General features: G+C 43.7%; 1 protein-coding gene across 8 annotated transcripts in view; it reads left to right on the forward strand.

The window, feature by feature from the left end:
* The first annotated feature begins 506 nt into the window (after window positions 1-506).
* L3MBTL3 (L3MBTL histone methyl-lysine binding protein 3) overlaps window positions 507-12,804 on the forward strand; it is a 123,372-nt gene continuing 111,074 nt past the window's right edge. For 2 of the 8 annotated variants that reach the window (XM_003827644.6, XM_003827643.6), the window contains exons 1-2: window positions 507-636; window positions 4,197-4,275. The gene's annotated coding sequence lies outside the window, so the exon portion shown is untranslated. Of the gene's footprint in view, window positions 637-1,031; window positions 1,210-1,302; window positions 1,686-4,196; window positions 4,276-12,804 lie in introns of those variants that run through there. The other 6 variants (XM_034962850.3, XM_055114118.2, XM_057302591.2 and 3 more) reach the window with 5 other exon arrangements.

The following is a 12,804-nucleotide window of genomic DNA, read 5'->3' on the forward strand; positions in this document are numbered from 1 at the left end:
TCAATAAAGATCCGCACTTAGGAAGCGGAAAGAAGGCACAAGTTTTATATGCACACTTTCTTTATTATGCATTGTTCCAGCCATCAAAGAGAGGGAGATTGTACTCTCCCAAAGCTTACAACTTTGTTACTTTTCATGACCTGTAGCATGTATTTAGCCTTTGGGTAGTGTTTGTGCAAGACTAAGGCCCACTCTTTAATGGCTGAATGCATACATTTCACAGCACATGGTGGATTCGCTGCTCTGAGAATTGCCTTTAAAAAAAGTAAAGTGAAAAATAGACAAAGAAATCTGGAACCTTAGCAGTGTTTCCTATTTGTTTGGACTGTTCTTGAACCAGCTCTGAGGCGGTGACCGGGCTATTGAAAAGATGCACCTGAAACAGGATCTGCGGGCAGCTGCATTTGCCACCCGGCTTTATTGCTGCTTTCCAGCGGCGAAGGCGCAGCAGCAGTAACAGGGAAGCCAGAGCGAGCCTCCCCGGCAGCGGCGGCGGCGGCGGCGGCACCGGCACCAGCGCAGTTTCCCCTCTCCCCAGCCCTGACTCTACGCGCACATGCGCACTACGCCCGCAGCCCTGGACCATTTGTCAGGACTACTCGTGAGACGGAGAAAAAAAAAAGAGAAAATTTGGGGGTAAGAAGCGGTTGATCGGATCTAATCTCTAATTAATCTGAAGATTTGTCCGTGCAAAAGCCATTCATTTATTTTTCTGGGTGAGGATGAAAGTTAAGAGCCCTATAGAGGGAAGGAAGCGCACCCTCGTCTTGTGAAACAGATCAGGGGAGGGGAGGGACAGAAGGGGTTTCTCCCCCACTTCTCTGCGCCTCTGGGAAAGAGGAGAAAACTTAATCCCGGGGAAAAAAGTGGGCAAGTGACTCGGAAACGGCTGGAGGGGGAGTCTCTGGGCATCTCACTCTGAAGTAGTGAGTGCGAGTGTGAAAGAGGAACAAAAGAGAGAGAAAAGAGAAAGGAAAAAATGGGGGGAGGAGAGACTTGTATTTTTTTCTTTGCGCGCACACGGGGAAGGGTGTGGGGGGCCGTGCGGAAGGGAGCCGGGGCGAGGCGGCCGCGTTGGGCTCAGGCTGGCGCGCAGGCGGCGGGATGCGTGTGGCCCCCTCCCCCGCGCCCCCCGAGCTTGTCACTTTGGTCGCTTTCGTGACACCGGGCGCGGGGTGGGGGAGCGCGGCGGCGCCGGGCTCCGCCGGGGTGCGTGTCCGGGTGGGCGCCGCGGAGCCGCAGCCCAGGCGGCGAGCGCGGCCGCCGAGGCGGGGGGCGCCGGCGGGGGGCGCGGGGGCGGCCGGGGCCGCGGATCGGTGCGGCGGGAGGCGCGAGCCCCGCGCGCCGCCCCTGCGGCCCCCTCCGCCCGTGTGGCCTTTGTGCCGGGCGCGCACCGGAGAGCGAGCGAGCGGGCGGGCGAGCGCGAGAAGTACAAGTACGGGAGACCGAGGCAGTGGGAAAAGAGGCCGGGCCACTTTCTCCCCTTTCGGGCTGCGGAGAATGGACTGGTTGAATGTGCAGGCGCGTCTCCCCGGCGTGTGCTGTGTGTGTGCGCGGCGGAAAGGCCTGCCCGACTCCCACCGCGCACACGCACACTCACACGCACGCACACACACGGACCCGCGGCGGGGCTCGGCGGCCGAGAGTTTGCGTGGCTTCCTCGCCGTCTCCCTCTTCCCAACCGAGTGTGTGAGAATTTCATATAGATCAGCTCCAATTTCCGCCATTTTGGGAAAGTTGCACAAAAATAAACCCTCCGGTTTATTTCTGCCCGAGGCAGGAAAGTGCTTTGGGAAGCGAGGCGGCGCGGGCCCGCGGCGGCCGTCCGCGCGGGAGAGGGCGCGGGCCGCGGGCCGGGCCGGGAGCCCGCGCCGTCGCGGCGTTCGCCCCGCGCCGTGCCGCGCCGCGCCGGCCCGGGTGCGGGCGCGGGCGCGGGCGTGTGTCGGGAGGCGGCGGCGGCGGTCGCGGCGGCGGCGGCCGCGCCGGGGCGGCGGGCTTGTGGGGGGAGGGTGGGGGCGGCGCGGGGCTGCTTTTCCTGCAACTTGTTTACGCCTGCCTTATCCTGGGGAGGAAAAGAGGGGTCGGGGCCGGGGCCGGGGCCGCCGCCCGCCTCGCGCCGCGTGCGTGTGCGGTTCCGGAATAATGGGCTTTGCACACTCGCGTCCTGGGCCCCGCGGGCCGTCCTCGCGCCGCGGCGGCGGGGCGGGGGGAAGTAGAGGCCGGCGGGGGTGGGGATCGGGAAGCGCAGGAGCCGAGGCATCCGCCGCGCGCCCCGCGAGCTGGTGGAGTGTGGGGGCCGCCGGGCGGGGAGGAAAACTTGAGAGCCCTGGAAGGGGAGGAGGGCACGGTGGCACGGGCGGGGGGAGGGCGCAACTTTTGGACTGGTGGTAAAACTTTAATTACCTCTAAAGAAAAAAAGGCCCTGCGATTCCCCCCTCCCCCAGTCCCGGTCAAAGCACGGCCCGCAGCGCGACCGTGAGAGAAAGTTTAAAAGCGGGCGGGTTCCTCCCGGGTCCCCGCGGAGGGCTGGGGGCGTCGGTCTGTCCGTCTGCGCTCAGTGGGAGGTGGGGGTAACTAGCCGCTCTCCAGGGCGCGGGGACCGCGGCTCTACCCCACCCTTCCACGGGAGACGGAGGTAAACGTTGCTTCGGTTTCCCTTCTGAGTCCCCCTGCTGCCACCACCCCGCTTCCTTTTCCTTCCCCTCCCCGCCGATTTTTTGAGGGGACCCGAAAAACGGAGTCCCTTTCCTTAGGCAACTTCCTCGGGCGCTGTGAGCACGTCCTTCCCCCTCACCGCCCCCACCCCCAACGCCCCGCATCCCTTGGCCCGCTTCTTCTCCACCTCGGGGCCACCGCCAGAAAAATGCATTCGAGATCATTCAGAGTGCACAGAAACAAAAATAGATTTTTAATTGTTAGGTTAGGGGAAACTGAGATGAGAAATAAGAATTTGGGGTGGGGGGGCGCGGCCGGGGCGAGTGCGTCCAGTTCTCCTTTTGGTTTTCCTAGAGCGTTGTTTGTGATGTCTTTATTGGTTTAGGGAGTCCGAGAGGCTCTGTGCTGGCTATCTCGGTCGCGTGGATTTTTGCGCAAGTTTTTAGAAAAACACTGACTCGAGTAGAGAGCATTTCTCCGGAAAGTTTCAAGTGCAGCAAAATAGCGAACGTGCAAAACTGGCCAAGGGGAGACCTCTAGTGGTTGAACGCGTCTTTTAAGTTCGGAAGGCCGAGAGCAAAGTTTGGCCTTTACTTGTAGCTACGTAGTCCGTTCAGACGTGGAAGTAATTAGAGGACCTGAGCGAGCAGCCAGATGTTGTGTGAAAGGATGCTGATCAGAAATTGAAAGTTTAGTAAATCGAAGCAATGAATTCTGAGGACTCAGACCCTGTAACTTCCATCCGACATGAGTTATATGGGAAAGACACTTTGCTTTTATTCAGGGATTTGAGATTGATCGCTCCCTGAATTGGAAACAATTGTTTGCTTTTGCATTTATCGGTGTCTGTACCTCTGATCAATTTTTAATTAACGAGTCTCAGCTGATGACTTTATTTTGCATGTTAATAAAACTGCTAAGTTGAAATGTGTTTAAAAGTTTGAAGAAATGGAAAAGACCTTTAGTTGAGATTTGTCTTTTATATGAGCTGTTCATTTTACTGTCTGATAAGTATAAGTCAATTTTATGTAGTTTCTTAGCTGTATAGTTATGTATAGTCCGAATAAGTGGTCCCTTTTGGTTCTAAGACTGTAATTTTGTTTCACTGAGTACGAAATTATTTCTGAATACTTGTATAATTTGTGATTTAAAGTCCTTAAATATGTGGGCAAAAATTTTATGTAATATCTATTCTTTTTCCAGTGTGTTTTCTGTAAAATATCTTTAATTTTAAAGATAAAAGCAGTGAGGGGAATTAAAGTTGACTCAAATGATCCTTGTAACTTTCACCTGCCTGTCATATACAACAGGAGAGACGTTATTGGGTGAATTTAGGACATGGGAATGATACGAATGATTAAAATCCATTTCAACTCATCTAGAACCAGCTTATTTTATTTTAATTTACCGAGTGGCATGGTGTAAAATTATGCCTAAGTGATTCAGAATGTAAGCTTCTTAATTGGGGATGGTGGATTTGAAGCTTTCTTTTTGATGACAGTGTTTTGATTTTACCTTCCCTCTCTTTAAACCAATGCTAGAACCCTTAGGAGAAATTTTGAGAGTGGACAGCAATTGTGAAGATCGCCAGAGAGTTCTGTGTTTCATCACCGCCGAAAGGTAAGACCCGCTTGTTGAAATAAATTGCTTGACATACCTGCAAATGTTAAAAAGCTGCATTTGGAGATCAGGAAGGAGAGTATGAGACAGGGTTGGCAGAAAAACATCATTTTGTGGGGCTGCTTTGAATGCATGAATGTATTGACACTAAATGTAATTGTAGTTTGGATGAAACATTAGGAAGTTATGAGATTGTCCTGGATAATCTTTGTATTGCCTTACTTACTAGATTCTTAATTAGCATTTTAGCACCTGTTTTCTACTGAAAGTAAATGTTTTATTCTTTGGAGTTGAAAAAATGGAAAAACTGGAATAAAATGATTGTAAATTAAGTGTTACATTGTTATACAGTGATATGGAAGATTCTGGAACTCTAAATGTCTTGGGGGGCCAGTGGTAAAATTTTGTGAATGAAATTTACATTGGGTGCTTTGGGGGTATTTGTCACATAACTTCTATGGCATAAATCCAAGATGGGCTGACTTGTGCCAAGTGCCATGTTGCAGGGTTATGAGTGAGTTTCAGTGTGTTAGCTTAGACTTGTCAACTTTTGAACATACCTCCACAGGGAATACAGCTGTTGTCTACTAAGATCTCTTTGGTAATTTTGGAGGGTGTTGGCTTCTTTCCAATACTCCAGGTCCTTCTTTTAGGGCAAAGGTCATTCTCAGGCAGAGGGGGCAGCCATCTCTGAAGGTAGAACATTTCAGTACATTTGTGCTACTCCAGTGCTTTCTACTGTTTATACCTTTTTTTTTCTTCCTTTAATCTTCCCCTCTCCTTTTCTGCCTGCTTTCCTGCCCTCTCTGTCTTGAGTAATAAAGGGGTCGCTAAATCTTGTTTGGCAAAAACAAAAGAAAACCAAAATTAGCCTACCTTTTTAGAGCAGAACTAACAACCTTCATTGGGCCAGGTGTAATCTAGAAATCAAAATGAGTAATTATTGATATAAAAATGATTAACAGGAGTTTATTGTCATTTGCTGCTTGTGGATCATTTCGAATTGTATAATTAGCAAAATAAGTAGATCTGGTCCATGTGGATATGCAGCAGAGACAATGGGGCAAGAACAGCTATAGGAAGGTCCTGCAGACAACTAGGGTTCAAAAAGAGTAAAATCTGTTTCCTAAGATGGTGAATTTCATGTTTAAATGTGCTGAGTTGAAGACACTGCTTATTTTTCTTTGTCTGGGGAGTCACTGTGTCTGTGGATAGAATGCTAGAATAGGAATCAGAAGACTAAATTTAATAACTAGATATATCACCTTGTATATGTCACTCTACCTCCTTCAGCCTCCATTTCCTCATCTACAGAGTGGGAACAGCAATACTTGCCTTGCATCTTTTGTTAAAAGAATCAAATAAAATCAGATTTTGAGAACCATAAAGAGTTATTCAGATGTATAGTGGTCATATCATTTTACCTTCGTCCAGCTTTATGAAGGGCTGGAGGTAGATTGTCTAAGTCAGAATATAGTGATTTAACACTTGGCTAAAATTTTTAGATTGGTTTCTGATGTGTGTATTGTATGGACTTCTCGGAATATTTCTAGGAGTATATCTTGTCTTGAGAAAAAAGTAGTTTCCCTTGTATACTATTGGCTCTTTGAGGGAAGAGACCATGCTCTAACATGGTGCGGAATACAAAACCTGAAATTTATTTATCCCAAACTAGTCATTTAATAAGTAGAAGGAGTAAATGAAAGAAATACTTTAAAATGATGCCTAATTGTGAAAATGGTAGGGTGATGAAAGTAGAAGGGTTGGTGTGAGGGGAATTAATGTACTGTAATTAATATTTTAGTTGCATGAGTCTGCTGGGAGATGAGGATGAGAAAATAGGTAACTGGAGTAGTAATGATTTAAACTAACTATAGGGGCCAGAACATGAGTCCTCCAAATGACTGAATTTAGGAAATGTCCAAGTAGGGCTTTTCCTCCTTCTTTTCTAGACCTCTTTGGCTGCAATCTAATTATAGCCAACTATGTAAAATCTAGATTAAAAAAATTGTAAGTACTATCTGTTATTATTTTCGATTTGATGCTACTGAACCTGACAAAATAAACCCTGACAGGTTTTAGTTTTACTTCATCTCCACTCTTTGGAGATTATCCAATCAATGTTCTAAGAATCCAAAAACCCAATAGGAGTGGAAAAAAGAAGTATATGTCCTGTTTAATTAGTCCCTGAGTAATTGAGAGTTGATTCTTAAAGAATTTCGACTGGGTTGGTAGTTTATTTTTAAGAATTCCATATTTCAGCCAATGCTGTTTATAGTAGTGCAGTTAGGATGGGGAATTTATGAGAGAACTTACTTTATGTGGTGGGTGGGATATACCGTTGGCATCCCAAGGATGGATAACTTGAGTGATCCCTGCAGTATTGTTTCTACTAGTTACTTAACCAGTTTTTTTCTGAGCTCTTACAGTGTTGAACACTTAAAAGACGAGATCCTTGCTCTTGAGGAGTTCTAGAGATCCTTACTCTGGGACTAGACATAATGAGCTCTTCTAATAATAGTATAACAGTTGCACATGGTACCAGTAGGAAAGGATGAGGACTCTAGCACTCTTTGGAGCTCTTGAACCAGGAAACATGGATTTCTGGGCTAACTGATGCAGGACCATGGCATATCATCCAATACACATAGCACAATATAATGCATTCCTTTTTTAGTGCTTCGCCTTCAGAAATGAGTAAGAAGCCCTTCACCCACTGTCAAGGAATGCCTGAGTTGTGTGTCTAGCAAGAGTCTAGCAAGATGGATTGAGGTGATTCTTTCTTTGACCAGTGTGTTCACAAGGTAACTTTCTGGTGAAGATCTACACTATCTTCCACTGTTACCACTTGCCACTATTGAGGGATTTGTTCCTCACAAGGATTTGGGAATGCTTATAGTATAGGTAAAGATAATGTCTTTAGAGAGAACTATTTATATGTTCATATGTGTGCACATTTATATGTGACATCTTGAAGTTCAGCGGATCCATGGAAGATATATTTTCTAAAGGGCTTCATTATCTAACAGGAATATTCTCAGATTATCTCTTTACTGTATTAAATTATTTCATTGATGGTTGTGGATGTAAGTCAATAGTGGGAAATGATGAACGGATTTGTATTGACTGTGGCAGCTATGCAGTGGGTGGATGAAAAGAAGCACCAAGAAAGGGTATCCTTGATATATAACTAAGCTTGATTTATGAAGTAAAATTGGGAAAGACCTTTAGAAAATTCCCATTTGGGAGACAAGATAGTTTGGAGGAATGAACAAGGATCTTTGAGAGGAACTTGAGTAAAGTTAAGTTGGGTGATCTTGGATGAGGGAACTTTCCTCATAAACTGTAGTTTCTTTCTGAGTAGACTTGGAATTGATTGGTTGGATGGTGATTATAAGAATGATATGTATATTATATGTAACAGTAAAATGCCTTCTGCATTATTATTCTTTCTCCCATATATACTGTAAATCATTGTTTTGTGTTCCACCAACAGATGCTTATTGAACGTCTATTTTGTCTAAATTACTGTTGTGAACTGCTTCACAAAATCAACAATTACAGCAGGGTTGAATGAATGTATGTGTTGGGGCTACAAAGACATCGAGCATCAATCCTTGGGCTCAGTATATTCCTAATCTAGTTGGGGAGATAACCCATACACATACGATGGCAATTAACAAAACAAAGCCATGGTTAAGTGTGGGCGAATGGCAGATAAATGCTGTAGACACTGTGATGGCATCTCTGGATGTGGTGGTAAATGTGTTCCTGTGATAGGACCCGGCAGATGGGGTTGCTCTTTTTAAAACCCTATGAAGTGTTGATATACAATGTTAAGTGCAATTGTATATCGAGTGCCTTCTGAAGATCAAGCATTAAGCTAGATGCTTTATATTTATTTATTCATCCAAAAAATACTTTTGAGTGCTTTCTGTATGCCCAGGTACTGTTCTAGGCACTGACTGTTACCTCTCATACTTTCACTAACCTTGAGCACTGGGTATTATTTTTTGTCTTTTAGAGCAAACTGGTGCTCAGAGTTACTTAGTAACTTGTTCATATTATGCAGTTTGAAAGGGGTGGAATCAGGGAAAATGATACTGGCATATGATTGATGTGTCTTTAGGTTTTTGATTTTCAAAAGAGTAACACATAGAATATTTTAAAAACAACACATTTCCAGATTAAGGTATGTGCTCTTTTACATTGGTTTACTAAGATGAGCAATAATGAACAGGTATAAGAAAAATAGATGGGAAGAAAAACTGGCTTTACTTTCTTCTTTTTTTTTCTTTTTAAAACCAAGAATTGAGAAAAGACCAATTATTGAATTATTCTGAAAAGAACACCTTGGTCTAGCCCATGGCCTTGAAATGATCACAAACTGTTGATTAAACATTACTCAGAATAGGCTTGGGAATCACTGGGCTTATTTATATAAAGATTTCATTTGTTCTCTATAGGAAGAGACCCAATAAGGTGGTAGGACTAGTTATGAAAAATATATATATAAAGCATCAATCAATGAAAGAATGGGACCTGAATCTACCAAGGCAGGCTCAGTAGGTTATGAAATTTACTCTAAAGCCAGGATTGTAAAAGGAAAGAAGAAAATTAAGAGAGACAATGATGGGGAGAAAATGGAGGGGTGGTGTGGTAGAAATGTGTCCTAGAATCAAAGTATAAGATGAAAACAGGGAATATGACTAAGATCCTGAGCAAGAGTGCTATAATTACTGATGTTATACACTGTAACCAAAAGAGTATGTCCCATGTTTGCAAAATGAGGTGAAGAGTCTATTTTGACTCATCGGGTGGTTTTGTATTGCAATGGGAATTATATCTCTCTGTTATATGAGTTACGGTGGATCAGGCAGTTCTTCAGTTTGACTTAGAAGGATGCCATTGTAGGCATTGATTACAAGGTAATGGGCTGTTTCTCCTTTGTTGAAGTTCTATTTAAAACATTTTTTGAGCATATACTATGTACCAGACCTTTTAAAGCCTGGACCATAGCTTTATATTACATAAATTTTGTGGAATTAAGCTAATTTAGTTACTAGAACATTTTGGGTATGATTGCTTAGGTACCAAAATCAGTTGATTATTTTTCTCCATCCATTACACTGTTGAACCCTGAATAGTGAATTGAAATTCCTAGGTGGTCAATCTGGTCTGGTTGTTAAATGATCTTAGTAATTCACCGTATTGGTTTGTGGTCTAATTGGGTGGACTTGAGGCTTAGCTGTTCAGTCTATTGATAAGGAGGTTGGCTACAAATGGTTATCAAGATAAGCCTGTAGACTTCTGTGAAAGAAAAAAAATCTAGCCAAATCTAATTCATTACATGCAAAAGAGAAATCAAGTGTAAATCTTTTAATTTTAGCTTTATGTTCTATAAAAATATGAAGCAAAATAAGAAAAAAGAAGATACTACTTTTAGCATTAAAAATTATGAAGTAAAATAAAAAAGAACAAGAGAGTACTTTTAGTTTTTCTTTTAAAATTTTAGTTCATGCATATTTAGCATATGCATAGAAATATCTGTGTCAGGTTCTTGTTCTTTTTATGGCCCTTGAATCCTTCTAATGGGTGTAAAATTTCTATTATTACCCTTCTAGTATAGTATGTTGATGATATGCTAGCACTTTAAAAAATATGTCTGACTCAAATTGAGGTATAGTCTGTACGTTGAACATGAATTTAAAATAAAAGCATTTAATGAGAGTCTATTAAATATGCCATAGGCCCGTTAATGTCAGTTTGTGATTTCACTTTCTGTGTACCTTTTTTTTTTTTTTTTCTTGAAAGGCATTTTTCATTTTCTGTTCCTTCTTTAGAGGAAGTAAGTAGGTTAGGCCACAGAATCTCAAATAATTCGTCCTTCTTACAGTAACACAGAAGGGCAGGAAGTTGAGATTTTGTAAAGGTTGCCTTTGGTAACTACCCTTTGCACATGATCTCCATGGCAGACAAGGTAGCAAATCAGAGAGACCATTGTAACATTATAAATAGGATTGTTCACATTAAAATATGACTAGCTGATGAAGGGACAATGTTTTTGAGAAAATATCAATAAGATGGAACCGCTGATTTCATGTTTAAAGGCAGCATGGATTAGTTCACACTCAGGTGTCTCCTCTGCAGGGATGGATGAGAACAGAAGACCCAACTTCTCAAGAATTTGTTCTTGATGCTGCTAAGATTTCAGTTCTCACATTGAAATAATGATCTAGAGTTTTTCCTGCCTAAAATCTATGAACTTAGGTCCTTAGGACAGATTTCACATCTCTCCACAACAGACCTTAATTCCAATATGTGTGTGATTCAGAGTACTTATCAGGCAGGATGAGTAGAATATCAAAGCTGGTCTCTGTCATGCTTGATTTGAAAGGAATATTTTTCTTCGTAGCAATGTGTGTTTGTTGAGAGATGCTTCAAGTGTGAGTTTAGATTTTTCTCTTATCCTTATTGAATAAGTCTGTTTAAGAGGTTTGAATTTAACTTCTTTTGATGTGTTCTCCACTGACACTTATATAAGGAGAGTTTCTTGGAGTGGTGATGTTATGCTTCTGCCAAAGAGGTAAACAAATACTTAGCAGCCTAGTTGTTAGAATTTTCACTGGAGAATATGAGCTAGATGGACAGATGAAGGTCTTTCCCTGATTTTTCCTCTCCCCAAGCCCCTTCCATTCCCCTCCAGTAGTGTATTGTATTTTCCTCTTCTCTTTTTTTGATTCATTTGGTAAGTTTTATCAATACCTACTATGGATATTCATAAGAGATAACAAAATGGGTAAATCAAGGTCTCTGTGCTTCAAAACCTCCTATAAGTAGATGATCAAGATACAATGTCATAAGCATTATAATCAGTGTATAGATTCTGCCCTCCCAACCCCACTTATGTCCTGGTCCTGGCATCTTACTTGCACGTACATACTCCAGTGCTCCTATAGAGAAACACTCCCACTGTAGCCCCTTTGGGGATGATGACCCAGAGCTTTCATCTCTCTTTTTCATACTGGTCTCTTGCTTTAATCTCTCACAGCACTTTCTGTTTGCCTCTGTACCAGCTCTCTTGAAAGCAGGTCCTGGAACCACATTTGGTACGTGAGGACGTTTTTATGCCTCCTCAGCAAAAACGTCACAGTAAGGTTGCGAATGGCCTAGTCCTGAGTAGTTTCTCAGAAATTATGTCCTTTTTATTTTGTTGGCAGTTAAATTTTTTTTTCTTTATAAGAACTTGGCAAAACTAACAGCTATTGACCTTACATCAGTCTCCCAAATTCACTTTGAAGTCTACTTGTCCATGAAATCTGAGTCGTACCGTTGTTTTTGACTGCCCTGCTGCCCACCTTTCCTGTCCTCATCTCTGGACTCCTGAGAAATTAAATAGGCCTTTTTTGATGTAAAGGTATTGGCCTTCGCACAGTTTTCATTCCTCTGCCCTGTGAGACTTCAGAGATCTGATAAACTGGTTCTTGGAGGGCATGTGGACCCTGGAGAGCCCCTCCCCTCCCCTCCCCTGCCCTCCTCTGTTTGAGACAGAGTCTCAGTCTGTCACCCAGGCTGGAGTGCAGTGGGTGGTACAATCTTGGTTCACTGCAACTTCTGCCTCCTGGGTTCAAGTGATTCTCGTGCTTCAGCATCTGGAGTAGCTGGGACTAGAGGCATGCACCACCACGCCCAACTAATTTTTGTATTTTCAGTCACCACCACACCCAGCTGATTTTTGTATTTTCAGTAGAGATAGGGTTTCACCATGTTGACCAGGCTGGTCTTGAACTCCTGACCATTTTTGATTCACCTGCCTTGGTCTCCCAAAGTGCTAGGATTACAGAAGTGAGCCACCTCTCCTGGCCGCTTGTCTTTTCTTTAGAATAACTGTAACTTTTACATACCAAGCATTCACTGTATGCAAAGCACTCTAGTGTACATAATTTTTTTAAAAAAAAGTTTTTACACCCCTATGGAGAGGATATACCTAACCCATTTTACAGATGAAGGAGCTAAAGCTCAAGAAAGGTTAGGTACCCTGGCTAAGATTATACAGCTAGTAAATTGTGAAGCTAAGATTTAAACCCGGCCGGGTGCAGTGGCTCACGCCTGTAATCCCAGTACTTTGGGAGGCTGAGGTGGGCAGATCATGAGGTCAGGAGATCGAGACCATCCTGGCTAACACAGTGAAACCCCATCTCTACTAAACAAAATACAAAAAAAATTAGCCGGGCATGGTGGCGAGTGCCTGTAGTCCCAGCTACTCGGGAGGCTGAGGCGGGAGAATGGCGTGAACCTGGGAGGCGGAGCTTGCAGTGAGCCGAAATCTTGCCCCTGCATTCTAGCCTAGGTGACAGAGCAAGACTCTATCTAAAAAAAAAAAAAAAAAAAAAAAAGATTTAAACCAGGCACTGGGGCTCCAAAGCCTTTGCTGTTACATTAAGTTGTCTTCTAGGTTGACTAAAATACAATGTGTTGGCAACTGTCTTGGAAGGTAAAATCTGTTTCTTAGCTGGGTGACCTCAATTT

This window comes from Pan paniscus, chromosome 5, assembly GCF_029289425.2.
Source record: "Pan paniscus chromosome 5, NHGRI_mPanPan1-v2.0_pri, whole genome shotgun sequence".
NCBI lineage: Eukaryota > Metazoa > Chordata > Mammalia > Primates > Hominidae > Pan > Pan paniscus.